Source organism: Octodon degus, unplaced genomic scaffold, assembly GCF_000260255.1.
Source record: "Octodon degus isolate 3935 unplaced genomic scaffold, OctDeg1.0 scaffold00571, whole genome shotgun sequence".
Classification (NCBI taxonomy): Eukaryota; Metazoa; Chordata; class Mammalia; order Rodentia; family Octodontidae; genus Octodon; species Octodon degus.
The window spans coordinates 45002-52356 of NW_004525147.1; positions in this window are offsets into that span (position 1 = coordinate 45002).

Below are 7355 nucleotides of genomic sequence, written 5' to 3' on the forward strand. Positions count from 1 at the left end.
AATTATAATGATTCCCAGGCCAAGAGAGGTACACCCTTCTCAGTCAGCCTGTTGCCATCTTAAATAAAAAGTTCTAATGCAGGGAAAAGCAGAAGCCAGAAGCTGGGTGGTGAGCAGTAGCATCTGTCACATAAAAGCATGAACAAAAAGCTAAGGCAGCAAAGAGCAGTAGAACAGTTAGTTGTGGAATCTGAGGACACCTTGGAGGATATTCGCTCTAGGGTCTGAAGGGCGAGAGGAGCTGTTCAGCTGGTCCCGAGAATTCCGGGCAGGAGTGGTGGTGTGTGGAGGAAGAGGCCCTGGCATTTCCTTTCCTAGTTCAGCCTACTTACGCAGTCCTGGTTATTCTCCTCTCCATTGTTAATAATAGACCCAAAGGTAACAGGCCAGCTAATTCGTAATTAACAGTCACTCAAGACCAGCAGATTACGGTGTGCAGGGAATAGTCACCCTGATAGAGTTGTGCTTTTCCACTTCACCAAAACGAGACTATTTTACCTAATGATGAAGTATCCACATTTTAAAAATAATTGAGTTAGAATATTTTGTCATCCTGAGCAGGAATTCATACAGAGAAAAGAAAGAAAACCGTTGTGCCAGGCAAATATTCGTCTTTTAGCCTCTGAAGTGAGGCACCACCCAGCTAGCACCGGCATGGTTCAAGAAGCAACCGGAGCATGCTGGATCTGGGGTTGGGCCATCTTCACCTGAAAGGTGCCTCCTCTCATGTCGCTGCTCCTGATCGCACTGTTGCTTTGGATCTAGGAAGCTGAAGTGTTCTTTTCTTAAAGTTGTTTCGGAACCATGAGAATCTTTAGGATGAGAATGGGATTTTTATGCTGTCTCCTTTGGCTCTATTCAAGACATGAGACTATTAAAATTTTTCCAGAGAAACAAGTCTTTTAGGAAACCTGAAATTCCTATAATTTAAGGAGTAACTCCAGCTAGGTAGGAAGTGCCCAACAGTATAAATTTCCTTGCCCACTACCCACCTTGTCCTTGCACACAGCTCAGGATCTTAAAGGACTGACTCATTTCTGTTCAATTCCAGGCTAAACAGTAGTGTGGTGAATTCTTTGAATGCTGCTTAAAATCAGATGATTGTGGGCCAGCAAGATAGCTCATTGTACTAAGCGCCTGCTTAGGCAAGCACAGGGACCGAGGTTCAATCCCCTGCACCACATGCCGCACCTGACCCACCCTCAGGCACGCTGAGCCTGGGACAGGGTGGTGGTGGTGCACACCTGTAATCCCGGTGCTGGGGAGGCTGAAAACACGAGGATCACTAGGAATCCAAGCTGTGTATGGAAACCCTGTACCAAATACCAAATGCATATATATATATATATATATATATATATATATATATATATATATATGCAAAGGAGTCAGTCCCACTAAAGCAATCTGATAATTTAGTCTTGTGATCTTCAAAATTTTTGTGGACTCTGTTTCCCTTTCTCCCTGGTGAGCTGGTATCTAGGTGGCTCCAAAGGCTCCAAAGGGTGCCGTCCACCTCACAGCAAGCCTCCCTGCGGCCGCTCACTCCCCTTTTCCGTTCCCTCCTTGGCTCCTGCTCTTTCTCACTCAAGTCTTCGCTGGCCTCTCTAACCCAACAGACTCTCCAAATTTGATGTTCTCAGAAGACCATGTGTCTTCCAGCTTTTCTTATGATCATTGTTTCACTGTTACTTATGCGATTATTTGAATAAAATCTGCCTTCCTCATTGCACTATAAATTCATGGAGTGGTCCCATCCATGCTTTATAAATTTGCCATGGAACTTCACTCCTAGCACAGTGTCTGGCCTGTGGCAGGGCCTTAGTCAGTGTTGCTTAGCTGATACTTCAAGCATCCACATTGTGTTCAAAGCACAAGAGTAAGCTCAGAATGAGCTGGCTCTTCTGTAGGTCTCTGGACAGATAAGAAAGCAAAGAAGCCTTAAGCCGCAATGACCTTGGCTTAGCATGGAAGGAACTTGGTTGGATTCTGATCTGGCCTCATCGCAGCCCCTGGGTGGGTGGAGGTCACCCTGCCCCGAGGAAGCAAATCCTCCCTCGTTCCCCACACCAGAACTCAGAACCATGCTTTCCTGTTGTCTTGCATTTCAAAAAAAATATGTAACAGAGCTGCTGCTTTGGAATATATTTTAAAAGGTATTTTAAAAGAATAGTAAACATTACCACATCTTAAAAATAGAGCACAGAGATAACAAAATACTAAATATGGTAACTATATTTTAAAGTATTTGCTTAAATACATGTTAATTGTTACTAATATATGAGGTACAAAAGAAAAATCAAACCACAAAAAAGGCAAGGTTTTGAAAATCGGAATGAATTAATAGGAATTTCTGGTCATAAGACCCTTCAACTATCAATCTAGTTTTCATTCTGTCAAAAATATTTGAAAGTAGAATAAGATTTTTGGTCTTAATTCAGACTAAAACTATAAGATATACAACCTGGAATAGTTTAGGGTTTTCTTAACTCCAAAATTGGAAAGAAATAAAACTGAATCACTTCACCCACTGACTTTGCAGATGGCCATTTGTCCAGCCCGGACTGAGCTGGACAAATGCTTTTCTAGAAGTGCAGTATTTATAGACAAGCTTGTCTAGCTAAGCACCTTGGCAGCCTCCACTGTAAGATGGGGACACCTCCTCGGACCATCAGAGAGGCTGGCGTTGCACCCGGCACACGACAGGGCCAGTCAGGCAGCAAGGTCCTCCGGTTGGTCATTTCTGCCACAGGCTCTGCCTGGGCAGTTCTGGTCCTTCTCCACACACACGTTAATCCTGTCTCTGCTAGTCAATTGTACTTGGCTTTTCTTAGATGAGGTGCTAGATAGCAAAGAAAATGCTCTCATTATGTTATTTTGCAAAAATGTATTAAGGCAGTTCACGAGCAGTGTTATAGCTGTTTTTAATGAGGAAAGCAACATGCTAACCCTTGCAGTGTGCAGCTTGCGTTCCAAGGACAGACAACACGGGCTTAGGCACAGGGTGTTTTCTGCTAGTTACCTTGTAGCTGCATTTTTGTTCACTTGTGAGCCCCAGGCACTGGTCCTGGGAGTCCCTTTGGAGCCGAGACTCTGTATCATCAGTGCTGCTGGACCTCTCTGCCCTTCCCTCCCCCGACCTCCTGTTCTCTCTCCTACGTCCTTTTGGTTTGTGTAGTTGAGTTGTGGACATGTCTGTTTTGAGGCTGAATTGTCCTCTGCCCACGCTTGCTTCCCGTTCTAGTCTAACTCAGCCCTCACAGAAGCCTGCTGCGTGCCCCTTGGGAACGAAGGGGGGTTCATGCGTGGCGTTCGCTCCGTGGGTCCTGTCTGCACAGGTGCTCAGATGAGTTATGTGTCTCTCTCGGTAGATTGTTGGCTACGACCACCAGCTGGGAAGCACCGCTAAGGAGGATAACTGTGGGGTCTGCAACGGAGATGGGTCCACCTGCCAGCTGGTCCGAGGGCAGTATAAGTCCCAGCTCTCTGCAACCAAATGTAAGACACTAAGAGATGGGGCAACCTCTGTGCTCATTGGCTTGTATTCTTCCCCTGGCTTGGTTCTGGCTTCTCCAAGCAATCAAGGAATAATACCTCCATCAAAGCAGAGAGGAGCCTGAAATTGTGGAGCACTTCACGCTGCTGCCTTATGAGTTCATTTCAGTAGGACACGTCACCAGTGCAGCCTACTTCTGAGGCCCAGCAAAGTGAACTAGACACGCTCTATAGATGGACATGCATGGTGCTCCCCAACTGGAGGGCAGACTGCATCCAACTCCGGCCTTTGGGCAGTCGGAGGTTCTCAGGGACATATGGCGGGGAGACTGCAAGGGTGCACACGAATGGACTACCCACTGTGTGACTGTGTGTGCTGGGGCTTCCTGAAATAATCTTATTTAATCTTTATAACAGTCTTATGAGCATAGCAGAATTAATTTCTTTGTTATGGTTAAGAAGCCTGCAACTTAAGGAGATTATGGGACTTGTTCACAATTGCAGTGTCATAAAGTAACAGCTGAGATTCGATCCCAGAGTCTGAGTCCTAAGCCGAAGCTGGTAGCTGTCTCTGGATTTTCTTGTAACCTGCTGCCTGCCTCTTGGCAGACCTTCTCGAAGCAGATAGGTAGACCATGGCAGAGGACCCCAGATGTCCACCACGTAGATCTTACTAGGTAGATGGCATGAATTCCATGATGCCTAAGCCAGCAGCGCATCACAGACCAACCCAGACCACCTCGCAGTAGACTGGCCACTGTGATGACTGCTGTTCTAGGCACTACAGGCAGAAGATCATCTTTGTACACAGCACATGTGCTTGTAGAATTATTTTGAAATTTCTGGCCAGTTATCTGCAGACCCTAGTGTTACCCAGGACTTTCAGTAGATCTTTGATTATCCCTTTCCCAGTCTCTTCTGGGTTGGGAAGTGCAAGTGAATACATTTGTTAAGTGTGGTTTTGTTCTCTTGGGAGAAAACAGTTGACATATGGCAGGGTTATGACTTTAAGTGGAGCTGCAGGTCAAAAGGCAAGGCAGTTATTCAGGCATGTCCTAGAGAACTCGTCATAGAAGTCGTGGAATGGCGGCTTGTAACAAGGGTAAATCTCAGGGGGCCCAGAAAAGACTTGGGGCTTTTAAACACATGAGAAATCGGAAGTGCTAGCTTTGGGAACCGTCCACATTCTGACTTCACTGGAGACAGTGATTCTATAAGAATTTAAAAATTAGGACTACTCTGGCAGATAGAACGAAAGACAGAGTGATGTAGACATTGACAAAGTCTGTTCAGGCAAGATTTTTCTTTGCTCATGAGTATTGGAACTTCTTTTATAAGATGAAAATGTAAAGAAGTTGGAAGATAGAAACCAGGAAAAGGCATAATGCTTTTATTTGTTTGTTTGTTTTGTTTTGGCAGTACTGGGGATTGAACTCAGGTCCTTGCACTTGCCAGGGAAGAGCTTATTTACTGAGCCATCTCCCCAGTCCCCATAATTCTTTTAAATACCTGAGACTATTTCAATTACATTTCAAAGTTTGGTTATTTGCAAAGCTACATTGAAAAGATCACTCTTATATTACAGGACTCTTCAAGGAATGTTGGAAAGATTAAAATACATCTAATTATTTGCCACATAACTGAATCAATCCTAATGATCTGGGAATTGCCATTTGGTGCAGAAGTGGATGTCCATGTGAGGTGACAGGTCTGGGGACTGCTGAGAGCCTGTTTCCTTGGTGGGACCTTGCAGTCTTCTCATGTCACGCGCCTCGCTGTTCTCACAGAGGAGCAAGGACACTGCCGCTAGAGGCCTTCCTCTCCCCTCCCTGTTAGGGATGAGCAGCCCCTTGCCCAGGCCCAATTCTCAGCACAGGTGAGAAAGCTTTGAAGGAACTGAAGCAGACTGAGGGCCGCGTGTCCTCTTCAAGGATGCAGATCAGCATCTCAGTGACAAGTGCTCCGCTTTCTTGGGTTCGGGCCAGGAAACCCTGCAAGATGAATGAGGAGGGGCCAGGGATCTTCCCTGAACGGGAGGGAAACCTTCCCAAAGTCAACCCCCAGGCTCACTGAGGGGCAACAAAGGCAGAGAGATGTGCTGGGCACAGATGGTTGTTTCAGGTAGCAAGGCAGGCATGGAGGCAGTGTGACCACTTGACCAAATTAAGAACTTCTATGGGATTGTCCCCTTGGGGGCCTGCTTACCCCCCAGGTCCATCTCTGTGTGAGGTGGCACAGCACCTCTCCTCAAGCCACTCCAGCTCCCTGGAATAAGCCGGCTTCCGCCTTCAGGTCAGCCCGAGCAGAGACCAACTGTCTGGTTCCCCGAGGACTGCCAGGCTCACCATGGGTGGATTATATAGTGCACTTCTTGGTGATGGTGCTCAGCGGCAAAATGCGACGGACTCGTTGGCCACACACTGGTGCTGCCTCATGACAACATGATTTATGCAAGAGAGCCCAGCACGCACACGGCCTCCAACTGTCCATAGCAGCTGCCCAGCCATCTCCTTCACGGATGCTGTCTCTGCCCCAGGAGAGTCTTCCTCCCTGTCCTCGCAGACTGGGAGCAGCCCCCAGGCAGAGGACACGAGGCAGCTGGGGGCCTAGAGCCCCTGCTGGGTGCGCCCGGAGCTGTCCTGCCGGCCTGTTTCTCGCGCTGCCAGAGGAAACCCTGAGCCAGCCACATGCTCGCCTCGAGCCCCCAGCGCCCAGATTCCCCACCTTGAACTCCTTTCTAAATTTATATCCAAGGTTTTTCCCTTATATTATAAAGACTCGGGGAAACAAAGAAAAAATGGAAGACTGGGGAAAGATTGTGAGAGAAGATTCTAGAAGGAGAAAGAGAAGTAGGAGGGGCTTACCAAACGACCCCCATTCTTTGCTGGTGAAAGAAAAGAAACCATCTTCGTATGAACACATTATCATTGCCTATTACAAATTCAGACCATGGAAATAGAGCAAACTCAAGCAAAATACTGCAAAACATCCCACATCCCCCCTTTTCTAAAGAAAATGACTGTCTGCTTCTAGTGTGCAATTTTTCCATTTTTCCTGGTTACTTCTTCCTGACTTCTCAACCCAATTTTTTTTTAAAAGAAACTAGCTAATGTGACTATACTTGTGGCTCTTGATAACTAAAGGCTGATTTCCTCGCGTTTTGCTGATATGTGCCGTTTTGCGTGTCTCCAAAGTATACTCTGAAAATAAGCACACCCAGAGTCAGCCCATTTTCTATCTTAACTTCTGTCTTCAGTTTTCAACATACCTTCTATATTTCTGTATGATTGTAAACCACTTGGGCATCCTAATGCTTGTCCTCCCTCTAAGGCATAGCAAGGGCAGAATAAACTAGTTTGTGTCAAGATAGAATGAGGCTCCTGCTACCTGAGGTCATACCTCTTGGACAGTTGCTCACACTGATTTATAATGGCCATGGTTAGTATATTTCTGGACTATCTCGCTAGATCAAAGATTTTAGGGCAGAGTGCCCTTATAATGAAACACAAGACTCTCTATATTGTAAGTACAAAATTCATATAAGGGTGTGCATTTTTAAACATGGGTAATAAATTGCCACTGTGTTCCTGGATGCTCCAGATGGTACTCTCGATCCCATCGAGGGTGTACACTGATTCAGTGGCGATTACTGACCTGTATCCCTACTATGTCTGAGGAACTGTTCCAGGTGTTGGAAGCATGGCGCACAGCAAAATAAGCCAAGTCCAGTTTGTGCCTGAAGTTCACATGCTGGCGTGAGAGACACACACAGAAACAGATCAACAAAGTGTATATGACAGAAGATGACAGAGAACATGGAAAAAGCAATGCAGGGAAGAAGAATAAGATGAGGATGGGTT